The 19681-nt window shown below is 37.7% G+C and overlaps 1 pseudogene; it reads right to left on the bottom strand.

Moving 5' to 3' along the window:
- Positions 1 to 3062: 3062 nt before the first annotated feature.
- Positions 3063 to 4225, bottom strand: LOC103250858 (annotated as a pseudogene).
- Positions 4226 to 19681: the final 15456 nt, after the last annotated feature.

Raw genomic sequence — 19681 nt, 5'->3', positions numbered from 1 at the left:
AAAAGAGAAAGATTCAAAATGAACCCTTACACATATATTCACACACACATTCAACAAAAAAATAGAAGAACAAAAAAACAAAAATAACCCTCCCAAAATGAAAGATGAACACTCAATCATTCATGCACACATCATCTGCAGTATCTCACAAATTCAATTAGTTGGTATACATTGAGGTCAACTATCTAGCTGGATTTGGAGATCAGTTCATCCATTTGCTTGCTGTGAAACATATAGCATGCCATTAAATATTTCTGGGCTTAAGTTTCCTCACTCATTAAATGCTCATAACGCAATGTTACTCTAAGGATCAAATAAAATAATCTATGCAAAAAAGACTTTGTAAACTGCAAAGCATGTATTTCCTTAAGTTGCTATTGTCATCATTACTGTGTCAAAGAGAAAAGGGGGTCAATAAAACAAAATAAATATAAGATTTTTTAGCCGGGCTCGGTGGCTCAGCCTGTAATCCTGTGCCTTTGGGAGGCTGAGGTGAGTGGATTGCCTGAGCCCGCGGTTCGAGACCTGCCTGGGCAGGCGAGACCTCATCCCTATAATACATTTAAAAAATTGGCTGGGCGTGGTAGTGTGTACCTGTAGTTCCAGCTACTTGGAAGGCTGAGGTGGAAGGATCGCTGGAGCCCAGCAGGTCGAGGCTGCGGTGGCCAGGAGCAGCCACTGCATTCCAGTCTGGGCAATAATGAGACTCCAACTCAAAAAAAAAAAAAAGATTTTTTTCTGCTATCATGAAGTATACAGTGGCCTAATTGGGCCTCATATTTCTCCACACATAACTATAAAGAGATATCCAACTTTACCACCTTCATCTCCATCAGGAAAAAATAAATATCTTCCCCCTAATAAGGCTAATTTATTCAAGTTTAATCTTGAATTCATACCCATAAGACTTTTATATCGATGATTTACTCCCTGTATTATTTTTTATCTTCCTCTTTCAGCTGGTTCCATTTCTTCAGCCTATAACATATTTAAGTCTTCTCCCTTCTAAAAGAAGAAATGTTCCCCTTGATAACTACCACTTCCACATATGCTATCTCCCTAAAAACAGTAGTCTATATTCATTGTATTAATATCTTCAATTATCATTTTTGTCTCACCTCAATTTGGCTTCCACTACCACTTCTCCACTGGTACTATTTTTATTAAGAATATCAGATTAACATTTGTGATGAAACACAAGTGATAAACAACATAAACAAGTAAATACATAGTATACCATTGGAAACAAAGATTAAAAAATGGGAAAAGCTGAAAGGTGAGTTTGCAATTTTAATTAAGCACATATTTATAAAGTCCCCCAGCTTCTATCTGTACCTATCCTTACCACCTTTCTTCTTAACCGGGAAAATAAAATGTCTCTCCTAATGTATAAGGTTCACACTTCTACTTCTGAATATTTATGAATCCCATGTCTTCCCATATCCTTTAGGGAACTTACTCTATCAGTTATCTCTCTTTTTTTTTTTTTTTTAGTTGGAGTCTCACCCTGTTGCCCAGACTGGAGTGAGTGGCACACTCCTGGCCACCACAGTCCCAACCTGCCAGCCTCTGGTGATCCTTTTGGCTCAGTCTTCCAAGTAGCTGAAACTACAGGTGCACGCTACCATGCCCAGCTAATTTTTACTTATTGTAGAGAAGAGGTCTCGCCAAGTTGCCCAGGTGGGTCTCGAACCTGCGGGCTCAGGCAATCCACTTGCCTCAGCCTCCCAAAGTGCTGGGATTACAGGCTGAGCCATCAAGCCTGGCCCAATTATCTCTTTTTTCCCCAACTTTTCTCTAGTTGGGAAGCAGTATAGTCAAAAAATTGATAATAATCTGATGATTTGGGTTGTAGCTCTACTACTTATTACTTATGCAAGCTCAGAAAATTCATTTAACCTCTGTCTCTCACATAGGGTTGTTATAATGATTAAATAAAATGATATATGCTCATTACTTAGACTTTCTGACACAGAGTAGGTATTAAATAAATATCAGCATTAATATTTTTGTTATTACTGGATGCCTCCTCTCAGCATGTAAACACAGTCAATTCCCTCCCATTTTAAAACAAGCTGAGGGAGAAAAGTGGGGGAAGGTGAGAGGGGAAGAATGGGAGTGAGAGAGAGAACACCCCTCTCCATTCCCAGATTCTACTATTATCATTCTTCCCCATTCATATCCATGTTTCCTGAAAAATTCTACTTTCATATTCTCTACTTCCTCACCTTCCATTAAAATTTCAAATGAATCCAATCTGTCTATCCTTTTCATAATTACACTAAACATGATTTTGTTATGGTCACCAATTACCTCCTAACTTTCAAATGTAATAATCACATTTTGAAACTGGTTCAATTTCTCCATAGAACCCATATTTTGAGGGGGTTGTTTGAATAAATAGAAATTGATCCTCCTAGTCTTAAAACTTGAAACTTACCTTAGCCTTATCTGAGTTTCTTCCTCAGGAGACTGTCCCTCAGGCAAGGGATTGAAACTCACCAGATCACTGCATCCAATGAGTCATTCCCCTTCCCTAATTGCTATTGACATTCCTTCCTCCATTATCTAAACTCCCAATTTCAATCCATAGGGGAGACAGATTTGAGACTACATTTTCCATTCTCCTTGGGTATAACAGAATGAAAAGCCTTCTTAGTTGGCAACAGGCATTATCTAAGAGATTGGCTTTCTGTGCAGTGAGCAGTGGGACCAACTGAAGCCATGGCCTTTTGGTGACATTTCCAGACTTTATTTTGTTCCATTGTAATAGACACTGTAGATCCCTCCCTACTCCTTCAAACTCTGTATACCCTCAGCTTGTCTTCTAGTTTCCATTCTGCCTCTGGTAGATTCGTTTTTATTTTCCTTTATGTGTCTGTCTTTTTCTTCAATTTCATCTTTTTTTTTTTTACTAAAGGTAAGGTATTACGTTTATTAGAGTCACAAGCAGTTGACTGACTCAGTGTGACGCAAGACCACAAAAAAAAGCATTTCTCCTTCACTTCATCTGAGTCCTAGGGTCAAGGCCCAGACTAGCAGGAGTGCTGCTGAGGGCCCATTCATAGGTTTACAAGTTTCTCACTGAGGGCAATTTGTGACTGTGTGAGATTGGCCAGGTAGGTCACCATCAGCAGGTCATTGTTGTTGAGCATGGTCTCGAAGTCCTCAGGTATGATTTTGGGTACTTGGTTAACCAGGCTCATCAAGAAGCGGCCCATGGTACTGTCAGCTGACACCTTTCCAAACATTACATCCTCTGCGTACTGCAACACTGTGCTCAGGGCATCCTGGATGCGAGCTGATGTTCCTCCTACTTGCTGCAAGTCACTTGAAAGTCCAATCACCGGGTTGGGGCTAAAACAGGTCTTCATGATCAGGTCAACTCCAATGAGTTCAGTGTCATAATATGCGTATTTCACTGTTAGAGGTGTGAACATCACTCCCATGGTCCTACCAGGGACACCCATTAACGTGCTGACATAGGCCTTGATGCTTGTGCAGCCGTTCTGGAGACTCATGTCCACAGTGAGGTGAATGGGGTTTGGGGCCTCCCGGTTGTGTACTCATGGATCAGCACAGAGTGCTCTGTGATGTCATGGCCTGTGGCATACCAGCCCAGGATGAGTTCATTTGGAGAGACTTTTTTGTGCAATTCATACGTGTTCTTAGCAAATTCCATATCAACAGCGACTTCATCTTCTGACTCATTGTGTGGCACTGAAAAGCAATTGGTGATCTCCACTGAGTGCTTGTCAACAGTTCCCAGCAGGGTCCTGATAACTCGGGCAGCTCCCTCGTTGCGTCACTCGAAGCTGTCCACGATGGAAGCCAAAATGACTGGGTGCAACCTGACCAAGCAGCTGCCACGGAAGAGCCCTGGGAAGGCGGGTCCAGGCAGTGAAGGCACCAGGGTCTCAGCTGGGGCTTGCGCGAAGACCCGGGTCTGGCCCAGAGCCGCAGTCGTGGCCACTGCTGACGCTGGATCTGAGGATGAAGCCGGGGCGGGAGCCAGAGCCGGAGTCGCAGCCGGTGCTGGAGCTGGTGTTGGCGCTGGGGACGGGGCCAGGGCTGAGGGTGGGGCCACCGCTGGTGTTGGCACTGGGACTGGAGTGGCGGCAGGAGTACTTGCCACTACTGCTGGTGTGGCCAGCTTGTCGAGAAAGAAAGCCAATTTCATCTTAAATGTTGGTTTTATGGAGTTCTGCTTAGTTCCTCTTGTCATCCTCTCTAAAACCTTGTCCTAGGAGATCTAATCCACACCTATAGCTTCCAATTCCTTCTCTATACATATCCTGCTTTATCTTCTCCTCTGAATCCTTGATTCATATATACAAAAGTGCCCTGGAAAATGCTACCTGAGAAATGATGAGCAAAAGCTAAGCTTTGATCATTCAAGCCATTACAAATCTTATCTTTTTGTAAACCTTTCTGAGCTCTCCACCAAATTGATCTATTTTTCATCCTCAATATATTTTGTTCAGTTTTATGCCTACGTTTTTGCTCATGTTATTTTTCTTGCCAGACATAGCCTATCAAATTCACTAGAGATCAGTGGTTCTTAAACTTTAATGTGTATGCTAATCATCCGAGGATAACACAAAAATGCAGATTTAGAAAGTCTAAGGTTGAGTCTAAGAATGTTAAAGCTGTATGGAGGCAGGGAATTCTATTTTGCTTACTGCCTAGAATAGTTCCTGGTATATATTAGATTGCTCAGAAAATATTTGTTTAATGAATGAATGAAATAATAACCATGAAAACCACACTGAGATACCACCTAACTCCAGTCAGAATGGCAATTATCAATAACTCAAAAAATAACAGTTGTTGGAGAGGATGTGGTGAAAAGGGAACACTTCTACACTGTTGGTGGGAGTGTAAACTAGTGCAACCCCTGTGGAAAGCAGTGTGGCGATTCCTAAAAGCTCTACACATTAACCTCCCATATGACCTTGCAATCCCCCTACTGGAAATATACCCTGAAGAACTCAAATTACTCTATAAAAAAGATACCTGCACACAAATGTTTATCGCAGCATTGTTCACAATACCAAGAACCTGGAACCAACCATGCTGTCCATCAAAAGAGGACTAGATTTAAAAAATGTGGTACATATACACAATGGAATACTATGCAGCCATAAAAAAGAACAAAATCATGAATTTTGCAGCAACCTGGATGGACCTAGAGTCTATAATACTGAGTGACCTCTCACAGAAACAAAGATCTGAGTATCACATGTTCTCACTCATATAGTGGACCTTGATCATCCAACGCACTACCATAAGAAAATGACTGACAGTGGTGGGAAACTATGGGGGGAGGATAGGACTAATGGTAGTAAACATCTGTCTGGGAAAGGGGAGACACCTGTTATCAATAAGGGGGCCTGAATGAAGCATATTTGTATACCTAACCCTTAACTGTACCCCACAATATCATAATAAAAAATATTTATTTAAAAAAAAGAAGAAATAATAATCATGACTTTATCCAATACATGTTTCAAGACTCATCTTCTCTAAAAAAATTTATATCTTAACCTGACCCTATAATAATGAGGTGTTGCTTTTTTTTTGCTCAATAATGCATTACTTATTCCTAATGCTATTAAAAACAACAATGGCTTTTAATAATACCATTTATCATAACTAGTTTTGTTGCCACAGTATAAATAATATTGAGGGAATAAGGATGTGTTTCTCGTATGGCTTTCCTCAGTAGCTCACTAATGAGTAGTGCTCTTGTGGCACTTTGTCTTAAAATTTTATTTCTGTTGTTCTTTGGTTCTGCAATAAATATATTAGAAATTATGTGAAAAGAATGAGAAAAGAACACAAACAGTTCACAAAAAACAAAATATAAATAGCTAATAAGCATTTTTAAAAATATTCACTCTTCACTAATTACATATATTTTGGTGGGACTCCCAAACTCATACAATACTTTATGGAAACAATTCAATGACAGATATCATAACTTAAATCGACTTCTTGGAACCTATTCTTAAAAAATTCAAAGTGCAAAAATTTATGTTAAAAATGTTTACCATCGCTTTATTTATAACAAGATAAAATGAGTGGCCTAATTGTCTAATAATAAGTTATTAAGTAAGTCATGATGCAGGTTGAATATCTCTTATCTGAAATTGTTGGGACCAGAAGTGCTTCAGATTTCATATCTTTTCATGTTATGAAAAATTTGCATAATTCATAATGAGATATCTTGGGGATGTATCCAAATTTAAACAAAAAATTCATTTATATTTTATATATACCTTAACACATAGCCTAAAGGTAATTCTATACATTTTAAATAATTTTATGCACGAAATTAAGTTTTGGCTGTAGTCTATCATATAAGTCAGGTGCGAAATTTTCCATTGTGGCATCATGTCAGTGCTCAAAATGTTTTGGAATTTGGAGCATTTCAATTTTCAGATTATTGGATTAGGAATGCTCAATCTGTATACTTATTAGTTACTATGCATTCATTAAAACTGTCTACAAATAATTTTAATGACATGGAATTTTTTTTTTTTTGAGTTGGAGTCTCACTCTGTCGCCCAGACTGGAGTGCAGTGGCCGCTCCCAGCCACCGCAGCCTTGACCTGCTGGGCTCTGGCAATCCTTCCACCTCAGCCTTCCAAGTAGCCGGAATTACAGGCATGCGCTACCAAGCCCGGCTGATTTTTTGATTTATTGTAGAGATGAGGTCTCGCTGCCCAGGCGGGTCTTGAACCCGCAGGCTCAGGCAATCCATTCACCTCAGCCTCCCAAAGGCACGGGATTACAGGCTGAGCCACCGAGCCCGGCTGGAAAATTTTAAGCTAAAAGAATTTTAAACAAAAATGAAGAATAAAATTTTTACCAGTATGATTCCAATTAATGTAGAGCAACATGAAAGCAGGAAAGAAATTCAGCAAAATGATAATAGTGGTTATCTCAGGAGTTGTGGAGGAGTTATGAATGATTTATTGAATTTCTTCTTTATATTTTCTAACGATTTATACAACAAATGTATATAATTGCTATAAAATTGGAATAAAACTTTGTTTAAAAACTTCATTCTCTCTATCTTCCATTTTTTAAAATTGTTTTGCTCATCTTCCTCCACAACTAAACTGTAAGGAGACTGTGGACAAATACAATGATTACTTTTTTTGATAGATATGAAAACTTTGGTATGGAATGCTTGCTCATATTTTCTAGAAAGCTTCTCACCCTGTGCTATTAAACTACCAGAATATAAGTGTTATATAGTACCAGAATATAAGTGTTCACATAGAGCTACTTTGAGGGGGAAAATGTTGGCATCTTTTTCTCTCTTTTCTTTTTCTTTTTTTTTTTGAGAAAGTAGAATTTATTGAGAGTACAGAATAGCTCCCACAAGGGGACCTGAAGGGGCTGCCTCTCTTTCTCAAATTTATATATAAGCCAGACCAAAAATCTGGAACCCCTTTATGATAGATGTTGATAGCTAGTTTTTAACAAGGCAGGATAGAGTTAATTTTCAAATAAAATAAAATATTTCATGCATTTAAAATATCCCTACATAATAAAACGTATTTTATTTTTCCATATGCTTTTCTTAAATCAGTATATCACTTCCCACTTCCGCTGAATCTGACAAAAAATAAAATAAATTTAAGTCCTAGGAAAGATTTGTTTGAAAAGGAAAATAAAGGCATTTTGGAAGCATTAGTTTGTGATACTTGTGGTTAAATGGTAAATTCCACTGTGTTTTTTCTCCCAAATTCCACTAGATCTGAAGAGGAGGACTAGATGATACGGTAGGAGGAGTTCAGTGAGAACTGTTTTCACTTCTGTTACTCTTTCCCTTCGCAATTCTGTTGGGAAAGTTGATGAAACAAATTTATCCATCCTTTTCTAAAAGGAAAGAAAGAACCAGGAATGAAACTATAACAATGAGAACACAGTCAAGATATGGAATTTCTTGTAGGTAATGGTTTTGTATCTATATTTATGAGAAATACAGGAATTATGTTTTGCAATGAAATACTTCAGACATTTTATAACCTCATGAATGCATATTAATATGTACTACTTATTAAAATACAAAAAATTGATTGGGTTTTTTAAAATGAAACATCAAAATCCCAGGAAATAAAGTGCAAATAATTAAGTTCAATATTGATGGGGAACTACTACAGAGGAAATGCCTTTTGGAACTTTTTTTTAAAACTAAAAGAGTACTTACTATAAAGTAATAGGAAAATGTTGCTTCAACATAAAAATAAATTTTTTCCATATGTTATATAAAAGCATAATCTCTCCTTTCATACTCTATGTATTGAAAAGTAGTGTAATTGATACTGGCTATATTTAGTTTTAGAATATTAATTTTCTGCTTTTGTAAGAGCCTGTAACAGAAGTTTACCATGAATCTTCCAATTTGTCAGGTTATTAGAATACAGATTAATTACCAGTAAAATATCAGAGGTAAAAAAGAATAGTTTGTCCTGACTTATACCACAAATGTCTTGAAAGCAAATGCTCCAATTACATGAAATTTTATGATATTCACTTAAATAATAATAACTTCAAATGCAGAATTTATAAGATGCAATATTCAAATTATAATAGTGGACTACATAGGTTTTTGGGAAGGGAATAATCTTCAAAATGGTAAAAGAAACAAATCCGCAGTATATTGGGTCATAGTTTATTTCTTTATTAAACAATTTTAGTGCTTGAGAAAATAACTTAATGTGAAGAAACATTCAGAAGATAGGAATCTTTGGAAGGACAGATGTCTTAAGAGATGTATATCAGCCTATCCAAAGGATCTTGGCGGGATACTGCCAGGGGAGGGAGGAAGAGGGGCACATAATCAATAAATAAGGGTACCTGATCCCAAACGAGGTCATATAAAGACCAATAGAAGGCCCAAACTTCACCTTTACAATTACTTGTGTATCTAATCCTAAATTGTACTCCATATCTTTTTTTTAAAAAAGAGTTGGGGAAAATATTCAGTTGAGACTAGAATATTATTATCCATCTGCTCCTCGGGTTCTCAACCTGGGAAGCTGTGTGGAAGAAGAAGCTAGCATGCCCTTGGCACTTAAACAGATCTGAGGAAAGTGGAAGAAAAGATTTAGTGAGAGCCATAGTTAGAAATAAAAGTAAAAAGCAAAAATCTAGCCAAGATTTTAGCTACTATCTATAAAATGAAGCAGGAACTGAAGAACAAGTATCATGGTTATTAGAATTTTACTAGATTTTATTATCTTTGTAACATCATCCACCAGATTGTAATCTACTCACCAAACTCTGATATATTCAAGTTTATCTATCTTTTTTTTTAGTTTGAGTCTCACTCTGCCGCCCAGGCTGCAGTGCAGTGGAATGCTCACGGCCAACCCAGTGTCAACCTGCTGGGCGATCCCTTCAGCACAGCCTTCCAAGTAGCCGGAACTACAGGTTTGTGCTACCATGCCCGGGTGTGTATGTGTGTATTTATTTATTTGTTTGTTTGTTTTAGAGATGAGGTCACACCAAGTTGCCCAGGCTGGTCTCGAACCTGCAGGTTCAGGCAATCCACTGGCCTCGACCTCCTAAAGTGGTAGGATTACAGGCTGAGACACTGAGCCCAGCCTGATCCTGGGTGCCTGGTCCACTATCAGGGGGAGAAAGGGCCCACTAGAAGTCCAAACTTCACCTGCATGCAACATACTTATTAAATATTCACATATACCCCACAACTCAAATAAAATAAAATAAAAAACTGGGAAAATAGGGTACTTTAAGGAAATTGTAATGGAACAATAAAGTTGTTGTCAGTTCTCAAGCATCACAACATGTAAGGTTACTCTATTCTGAACATTTTCATTGGATTCTTGAAGGAAGAAAAATAAAAAATAAAATAACTTAATATGCCAAATAAATAAAGTTTTAAAAAATAAATGAAATAAATTAACTAACATTTTTTAAGAAAAGAAAAAAGAGCTGAAAATACAATGCCAAAGACAAAGCACATTCAAAATCCAGCCCTGTGGCCAACACAAGCTCTAAGTCACCTCTGTAATAAACTTATTGTACTTCACAATCCTTTTTCAGAATGTTTTACTGAAGCACAAAATATTTCCCAAGAAATCACCTACGGACAATCCAAAGTATAGTACAACCTATATATAAAATACCTCTAAGAGTCATGTGAATATTGTCAACAAATATGCATTAAGTAGAAACTATAGATCTTAATACTGAAGTTTAAGGTACTTCAAATTATTTTGTTTTTTCTTAAATTAAAAATTAACCCCAAAATACTTACATGTGAGGATCTACATTTAATTTAAAAATAAATATACCCTGTTATTTACTGTACTATATAAAATTATGACACCCAAACCAAAGTATGACTTTTTTGCAATTTGTGCTTGTTCCACTCATGCGTCACTATCACCCAACATACTCTATAAGTAATGAAATATGTTTCCAGGAAAATGGTTTCTATTGATTGCCTTTAACTGCTCTTTATTCCTGCTTCCTTAAACAAAGGGCTTTCTGTGTTCGTCATGCACTGAGCACTATAAACTAAGCAACAAAACCCAGCATGTGGACTTTCTGGAAAGTTGGAGGCAAAAAAGTGAGTAGAGGGGAGTGTGAGTGCTGGCTGGAGGACTCGTCTTAAAGGTTTAAAATATAACATGGGGGTTAGTGAGGGAAGGGATCACTTTGTCAGTGAGTTTCAAATAGTATCCATAGAATAATTTCCATAAGCTTTTTATGACTATATCTATAATATGTATTTTGAGAGCATTCACAAGGAAAATAAATAAATAAATAAACATACCATCTAAAAATGACAGAATTCCAGTTGAAATAGATAATTACATTGAAAAATAGAAATAAAGACCCCTACCTATCACCATAAACAAAAATCAACTCCAAATGGATCAAAGACTTAAACATAAAACCTAAAATTATAAGAACATTAGAAAATGCAGGAGATACCCTTATGGAAATTGGAACTGGCAACCAGTTTCTGATCAAAACCCCAAATGCCTGTTCCATAAGAGATAAGATAGACAAGTGGGACCTCATCACACTGAAAAGCTGCTGCAAAGCAAAAAAAAAAAAAAAAAAATCAAGAGAGTGAGGAGCCAGCCCACAGAATGGGAAAAAATATTTGCCAACTGTGCATCAGACAAAGGCCTAACATCAGGGATCTACACAGAACTAAAACGTGCCAAAAGGAAAAAAAAGAAACAGCCCTAATAAAAAGTAGGTAAAAGTTATGAACACACACTTCTCAACTAACCATCAAAGAAATGCAAATCAAAACTACACTGAGATACCACCTAACTCCAGTCAGGATAGTCATCATCAATAACTCAAAAAACAACAGATGCTGGAGTGGATGCGGAGAAAAGGGAACACTTCTACACTGTTATTGGGAATATAAACTAGCACACCCTCTGTGGAAAAAAGCTTGGCAATTCCTAAAAGATCTGAAAATTTACCTTCCATATAACCCAGCAATCCCCTTTATAGGAATATACCTGGAGGAACTCAAACCATTCTATGAAAAAAGATACCTGCATACTCTTGTTTATTGCAGCATTATTCGCAAAAGCAAAAACATGAAATCAACTGTGCTGCCCATCAAAAGTAGGCTGGATTTTTTAAAATGTGGTACATATACACGATGGAATATTATGCAGCCAAAAGGAAAGAAAAATTATGAACTTTGCAGCAACTTGGATGAATTGAGTCTATAACATTCAGTGATCTATCAAAAAAACAAAGAACTGAGTACCACGTGTTCTCACGAATAAGTGGATGCTGAACAATTATCATAATACTATAAAAAAGGGATTGGCAGTGGTGGGAAACTGTGGGGGGGGGCACATTTCATCAATAAGAGTACCTGATCGCAAACCAGGCAAAGTGGGGACCAAAGGGAGGCCCAAACATTACCTGCACAATAACCACTAATCCTGAATTGTACCCCACAGCTATAAAATAAAAATTTTAAAAAAGAAAATAGAAGAATAATTTGCATTCTGATTCATTACTTTATATTTTTTAATGTTGCAACATAAAGTCATCTATAGTTATATTACTGAGTAGTTTAAATTGCATTAAATACAGAGTACATCTGTTTAATTCTAGATTACTTATTTCTCATATTCTCAGTCTTAATAGAATTTCATAATAAAAAGCTATTAAAACAATATCAAGATCAGAGATAGCAAAAATTAAGTATTATAGAGTATTCTCTTGAAAAATAAACATTGAAGTTTTACAATTTTTCTAGTAGTCATAATCCATTTTTTCCACAAACATTAAATACTGCCTTGATACAGAAGTGAGTATTTGTTTCTCTAAACTTAAATCAAAATAAATTATTTGGGCCTCTCTTAAACAGTTATACTAAGACTTTTCAATTTGAAAATATTATTTAAAAACTGATTTTTGCTTTGGTTACATTGCAAAGATTTCTTAAAAACACCTTTAGTTTATATTAGTAGAAAGTGTAATTAAATAAAATTTGGTTAAATTTAAAATAATATTTATTTATTTTTTTTTTTATTTTTTTTTTATTTATTTATTTTTTGAGTTGGGGTCTCACTCTGTCACCCAGACTGGAGTGAAGTGGCCGCTCCCGGCCACTGCAGCCTCGCCTGCTGGGCTCCGGCGATCCTTCCGCCTCAGCCTTCCAAGTAGCCGGAATTACAGGCGCACGCTACCACGCCCAGCTGATTTTTTGATTTATTGTAGAGATGAGGTCTCGCTGCCCAGGCGGGTCTCGAACCCGCGGGCTCAGGCAATCCACTCACCTCAGCCTCCCAAAGGCGCGGGATTACAGGCTGAGCCACCGAGCCCGGCTTAAAATAATATTTAAATGAAAATAATTTAAATGGTTTATGATGTAAAGCTGTTTTATTCAAGTATATTGCCTTAAAATAAGTTTTCAAGTAGTACTTTTTCCTGATGAATTGGAAAAATGCCAGATCTGAGGCTATAAAGACAATTATGTGAGATGTAAATTGTATAATACAAGAACTTTAGAGATATCATGAATCTTGAGATCACATACATGGTCTAGTTTCTGGGAAGATGAAGTAGACATGATTTTCCCCATTCCTCCTGCTAAGTACAACTAAAAGCCCTGAACATTATATGTACAATAAAAATAAGAAGACTCTGAAAGGTAAAGAGAAGAAAATAGGTCAGCTAGGGATCTCAGGAGCTAAAGAAAAACACAGCAGTAAATTTTATGAGTTTCCATTTAGCATCATATACCCCAGACTAGGAGTTAAAAAAGCCAGAATTCCAGAAATGCCAATGACAAAAACAATAAAACCCCCAAGGAAAACCTGCTTTCTCTAGTCAAAGGATTAGGAAAGGGGCAGCCTAGCAAGACCAAAGCCTTTAAGCAAAGTGCAACAGAAAAAAACTATGAGACTACTCCAGTGCATGCAGACAAAGACTATATGAGGAATCTAGACTTCCACTTTCGTAAGGTTGTAACAAGGAGTACCAACTACCCAACCAAGATAGCGCCTGAAAAGGTTGAGAGGCAGGACTTTCATCCTATAGCCACTAATAAACCTCTCCTGCACGTACACGCACACACAGTGTCAGTAGAAACCATATGGAGATCCAAAATCCCCATCCCTGCCCAGGAGTCGTGAAGGACACCCACCCCCCATTGGGTGTCAACAGAAGCTGAGTGAGAGACCTGGACATCTACCTTCACCTAGCAGTAAGGAAGCAGTTCTCTCCTTAACTCTTAAGGTAGTGTCAGTGAAAGTTTAACTAAGAATGCTTAACTACTAGCCAACATTTCATAACATAATGCAAATAAGCTGAAATTTCAATTGAAAATCAGTCATCATATTAAGGTCCCAAACAGAATTTTTAAAAAAGACAATAGATGACAATATCCAGAAAACAGAGAAATTAAAATAATCTGACAATTTTTTTAAAGCTGACATGATAGAGATGTTTCAGTAAACAATTATAAAAACACTTGAAACAAATGAAAACAGAGAGCTTCAGCAAAGAAACAGAAGATATAAAGAAGAATCAAACAAAATGTTTAGAACTGGAAAGTAAAATAAGAGGCTTGGTGAATGAACTGTAGCAGAATAAAAAGGACAAAGGAAAAAGATCAGTAAACTGGAAGGCAGAACAACAGAAATCATTCTATCTGAGCAATACAGAGAAACACACACACACACACACACACACACACACACACACACAAACAGAGCCTCAGAGACAAGTATGACTGTAACAAAATATCTAACCAACATTTTTATCACTGGAGTTCCAAAAAAACTAAGGATAAAAAAGAACTAGAAGAAATAATTGTCTGTAAGCATCTTAAATTTGGTCAGAGATATAAAATTACAAGAGGGATGCCCACAAAATTTGGAATTATGTTTTAGAGGGCAGGTCCTTGCAGTACAGGCTTCCCCCCACTAGTTAAGTGTTCTAGGAACACATCAGAACTAGTTAACTGTTGTGAGAAACTGCATTTGACTTCAGTGATTTTTTTTTTTTAGATTCTTTCAACTTATTTACTCATTTCATGATGGGTGATTTACACGAAAATCTGCCCACACTATGCTGAGTGTTCAGCAGTTTTTGACCCCCAAAAATGGCATTACTCCCGTGACCCACCCTCCTTATTCACCTGATCTCACCCGGAGCAATTTTATTTTTTGTTTCCTGGAAGAAAAAAGTCCTTAAAGGGAAATGTTTCACCGATATGGAAGAGGTGAAACAAAAAATGACAGAAGCACTAAAAGACATCAAAATTGAGAAGCTCAAAAATTGTTTTGAGCTGTGGAAAAAGCATCTTGATAGGTGTCTTGCATCAAACATCTTGAAGATGACTGAAGTTTAAACATGTAAGAATAAATATACAATTTTTAATAAATCAATTATGTGTCTTGGGGGTCTCCCCTCATAAAAAATAAACTCAAATAAATACATCATAATTAAACTTGTGAAAATTAAGGCAAAGAAAAAGATTCTGAAAGGAACCAAAGAAAAAGAACACCTTACTCAGCAAAAATAAAAATAATGGGTAAAGTAATTTCTTGAAACAGAAAGAAAGCCGGGGTTGGTGGCTCAGCCAGCATTTTGGGAGGGTGAGGCGAGTGGATTGCCTGAGTCTGCGAGTTCGAGACCCACCCGGGCAACTAGATGAGACGTTGTCTCTACAATAACTCAAAATTTAGCCGGGCATGGTAGTGCACACCTGTAGTTCTGGCTACTTGGAAGGTTGAGGCAAAAGGATCGCCGGAGCCCAGCAGGTCAAGGCTGCAGTGGCTGGGAGCGTGCCACTGCACTCCAGTCTGGGCGACAGTGAGACTCCAACTCAAAAAAAAAAAAAAAAGAAAGAAAGAAATGGAAAGAAAATAATAATAGAAAGAAAAAAATTGGACTTTCAGAAAGGAATAAGAAAAAAATGCAGTAACCAAAAATATGAGCAAATAGTTTTTTAAAAGCCTGAGCTTTCCAAATTTTGTTCAACTGCTCAAGCAGAAATTACAACGCTGCTTGATATGTTTTTAAATTTATGTAGAGGAAACTTTTTTTAAACCATGAAGGCTAGGAATCTTTTTTTTGTTTTCTTGAGTCAGAGTCTCACTCTGTTGCCCTGGCTGGAGTGCAGCAGCGTGCTCATGGCCACTGCAGCCTCAACCTTCTGGACTCAGGCGATCCTTCTGCCTATGCCTTCCAAGTAGCTGGAACTACAGGCATGTGCCACCATGCTCAGCTAATTTTTTGATTTATTGTAGAGATGAGATCTTGCCAAGTAGCCCAGGCTGGTCTAGAACCCCTGGGCTCAGGCAATTCTCTTCTCTCCACCTCCCAAAGTGCTGGGATCACAGGCATGAGCCACTGTGCCAGGCTTTTTAAAAACTATAAATGTGGGAGGACTAAGTAATATAAAAGTTGATAAGATTTATATACTTCCTTAGGATAAAATAATAACACCAGTAAACTGTTTTTATGTGTATGTCTGTGTGCATGTACATATATTCTAGTATATACATGCACATATACAATAATTTACAAACACTTGGATATTAAACAACAATCTTTCTCATAATCCACAGGTCAAAAACTTAATAAAAATAAAAATATTACAATTCACAGTTCCTGAGACACAACTACTGCAGTCCTGTGAGGAAAAGTTGATTATATCAGAATAAAAGAAAACTCTCAAGTCAATAATCTAAATTCCCACATCATGAACACAGAAAAAGAACAAAGGAAGCAAAATAAAGGAAATAGTAAATATAAACACAGAAGTCAATGAACTTGAAAAAAATTTTAATCAGACTAAATCAATGAAACAAATATGTGGTTTTCTAAAAATGGTGATGAAAAATTAGTAAAAAAATTAGTAAATCTCAAGCAAGTTGGACAAAGAAAAACACAAATGACTAATGCCAATAATGACACAGGGGATATCACTACAGACCCTGCAGCTATCAAAAGGAAAAGGTAATTATATGATGAGCTCTTTTTATAACATTTTTATTTTAGATATTTTATTTTTATTTTTTTCAGATGTATAAGCAATTGTTCATACACCATTCATAAATAAATCACCTTCCATTACATTTTTTAATTTATTTTAAAGATGTGGAGTACAATTCAGGGTTAGGTATACAAATGTTCATTGCAGAGGTAAATGATGAGCTCTTAACACCAAAATTTGACACCTCAGACAAGAAGAACCACTTTTTTTTTTTAAGTACAAACTGACTTTTCAACAAGATGGCAATGGAACTGGTTGGAGTATGATAGTCTCTGCATGGGTGAGTGAGCATAAAGACTAATCTGTGTCCATCTGTGTGTGCAAGCAGGTGAGCAAATGTCCAACTGAGGGGAGACCCACCAGGATTAAGCAAGGCCTCCCAGCAGAAGCAGCCACAATTTGCTGCTGCTCTGAATTCAGCACCCACCACACACAGAAAGATCCATCATTCCTGGAGCACCTTTCGGGAAAAGGAAGCAGAGATCAGCAGCCTCTTGACACCTGGCACCTGGCTCACCCCACCAACTGTGGCAATGGCCAGACACTGACAGTGGGGACCATGGAGGGGATGCAGGGAGGAGATCTGAAGTTGATCCCCACCGGAAGATAAGATGCCAGTAGATGACACTTTTATTCCATTTTCTCTGTCTTGAGCCAGGCAGCAACCTTCACTAGTTACCCCAATTTTGGGAAGCCTATATTCAATGATCACCACACCCCTCTGGGATCACCAACATTTGCCCAGAGAGGATACTCTGAGTGCACCATACAGAAGAGACAAGTCCCATCACCCGTGCTGGACACATGTAGTTGGAGAGGGAGACCTAGCAGAGATCAAGTTGGGGTGAGTTCTGGAGCTGTTTCCCTTCCTCTAGTTCTCTGAGGAGAATCTGACCCACATGAAGAGCAGCCCCATTGGCCTGTGGGCTGAGAGCAGAAGGGAGGGGCTAGAGACTGGAGCCCACTCCCTACCACCATCAAAAGCAGCAGTAGTGGCGGTGGTATGGCGGACACACTAATTAAAAAAAGAGGGAAAGAACCTGCAGTTCCAAAATGGCCACAAGAGGGAGATTTATTTTTATTTTTATTGTTTAATTTTAATTTTAATTTTTTTTCTTTTTTCTCCACTCTCTCCAAACATAGCTTTCTATGAGGGCCTTCTGATTTAATCTGCCCCTATTTGTATATGTGTATATTTGAGGGGGAGTGAATCTTCAATTATTTTCTTGCTTTTTGTTTGTTTTGGTTTTATTGTTTATTTATTTATCTGTTCATTTGTGTGCCTCTCTGTTTCTCTTCTCCTTTCTCTCCATCTCATTTTTTGTCTCCCTTCTTTCTTTCTCCATTCTTTTCCTTTTACTTATCTCATTTTGTTTTCAGGGGGCATACATACACCCCCACTGCATGGACAGATTGTAAGGTGGTGAGAAGTGGGCTCCAGGGGAGCCTACACAACCTGTCAGTGGATACTGTGATCAGTAGAGAGCTTCTGAACCACAGCTCCCTCATTATACCTTAATCAAATCTCAAAACTGCAAAAAGATGGCACAGTCTCCTACCACCGGTCCAGCTTCAAAATTGAACTAATCTAGAGAAACTACATAAGGAAAAACAGGGGATTGAGCAAACAGAAGTGAAAGATATCCCCCATCACTGAACAAAGGAATTAAAAAGGGAGGAAAGAGGTAGGGGGAACCATCACAAATGAAGAACTAAAGGAAGAACACAGGTATCCTCCAGACTCCTGGGAAGACACCACCTGAGAATGCAGTCTTCAGAACACAAACAATGAAAAGGCACCAGAACAACTGGTCTCAACCATTAAACCAGATATCAAGATATTAATAAAGAGAATGAATAGAAATGTTGAGAGACAAAAGGAAAGAATGATGGAGTTGGTAACCAAGATGATAGCAAAAGAATACAGTAAATGAAATAAATAACAAACTGTCAAGCATAGAAAGCAGAATTAACCAAGCAGAAAAGAATCTCAGAGTTTGAAGACCAAAATATGGAACTAAATGTTAAAAACAGAGAGGAAGCCGGGCTCAGTGGCTCAGCCTGTAATCCCACGCCTTTGGGAGGCTGAGGTGAGTGGATTGCCTAAGCCCGTGGGTTTGAGACCTGCCTGGGCAGCAAGACCTCATCTCTACAATAAATCAAAAAATCAGATGGGCGTAGTAGCACATGCCTGTAATTCCGGCTACTCAGAAGGCTGAGGTGGAAGGATCACCGGAGCCCAGCAGGTTGAGGCTGCGGTGGCCGGGAGCGGCCACTGCATTCCAGTCTGGGCGACAGAGTGAGACTCCAACTCAAAAAAAAAAACAAAAACAAAAAAACCAGAGAGGAAGCTTAAAAAGATGGAATAAAGCCTCCAAGAGATGTGCAAATATATCAAGAGACTGAACTTACATCTGACTGGCATTCCTGAGGCAGATACAGAGATGGAAACCACCCTGAAACAAACATTCCATGAAATTATCCAAGAAAACTTCCCTCATCTCATCAGAGATGTGACCATTCAAACCAAGAGATTCAGAGAACCACTACAAAGCATTAAATGAGAATACCAATTCCTAGACACATAGTAATTCACTTACACAAAATAGGAATAAAAGAAAACACCCTAAAGGCAGCAAGATAGAATGGTCAGACTTCCTACTGGGGAAGACCAATTCGAATAGCAGCTAACTTATCTATAAAACCACTACAGGCTAGAGAAGACTGGAGTCCAATTTTCAAAGTTCTCAAGAATAAACAATCCCAACCAAGAATTTCCTACCCAGCTAAATAAGCTAAGCTTCATCAGTGATAATTAAAATCATTCCCACACATTCAATCCCCAAGAGTTTATGTTACTTCCAGACCAGCTCTAAGAGACACTTAAGAAGGTAATAACCATAGAAGAAGGAAAGATAAGATTGACGAGGTTTTTCCCAAGAATCCAGGAAACAGAGAATCAACACAGCATGCATTGTGACTAAAAATTGAAAACACACATATGTCAACTCAAAAATGAAAAGCAAACCAACAAATAAACAAATGAACAATAACAACAACAAATAACTCTATAAGATCCTCAAGACAGGGATAAACTTTCACATCTCAATAATCACCCTGAACATGCATGGACTAAATGCA

Source organism: Carlito syrichta, unplaced genomic scaffold, assembly GCF_000164805.1.
Source record: "Carlito syrichta isolate Samal-C Ts95f unplaced genomic scaffold, Tarsius_syrichta-2.0.1 Scaffold54063, whole genome shotgun sequence".
In the NCBI taxonomy this organism is placed as follows: Eukaryota; Metazoa; Chordata; class Mammalia; order Primates; family Tarsiidae; genus Carlito; species Carlito syrichta.
This window is presented reverse-complemented; position numbering and strand designations above follow the sequence as displayed.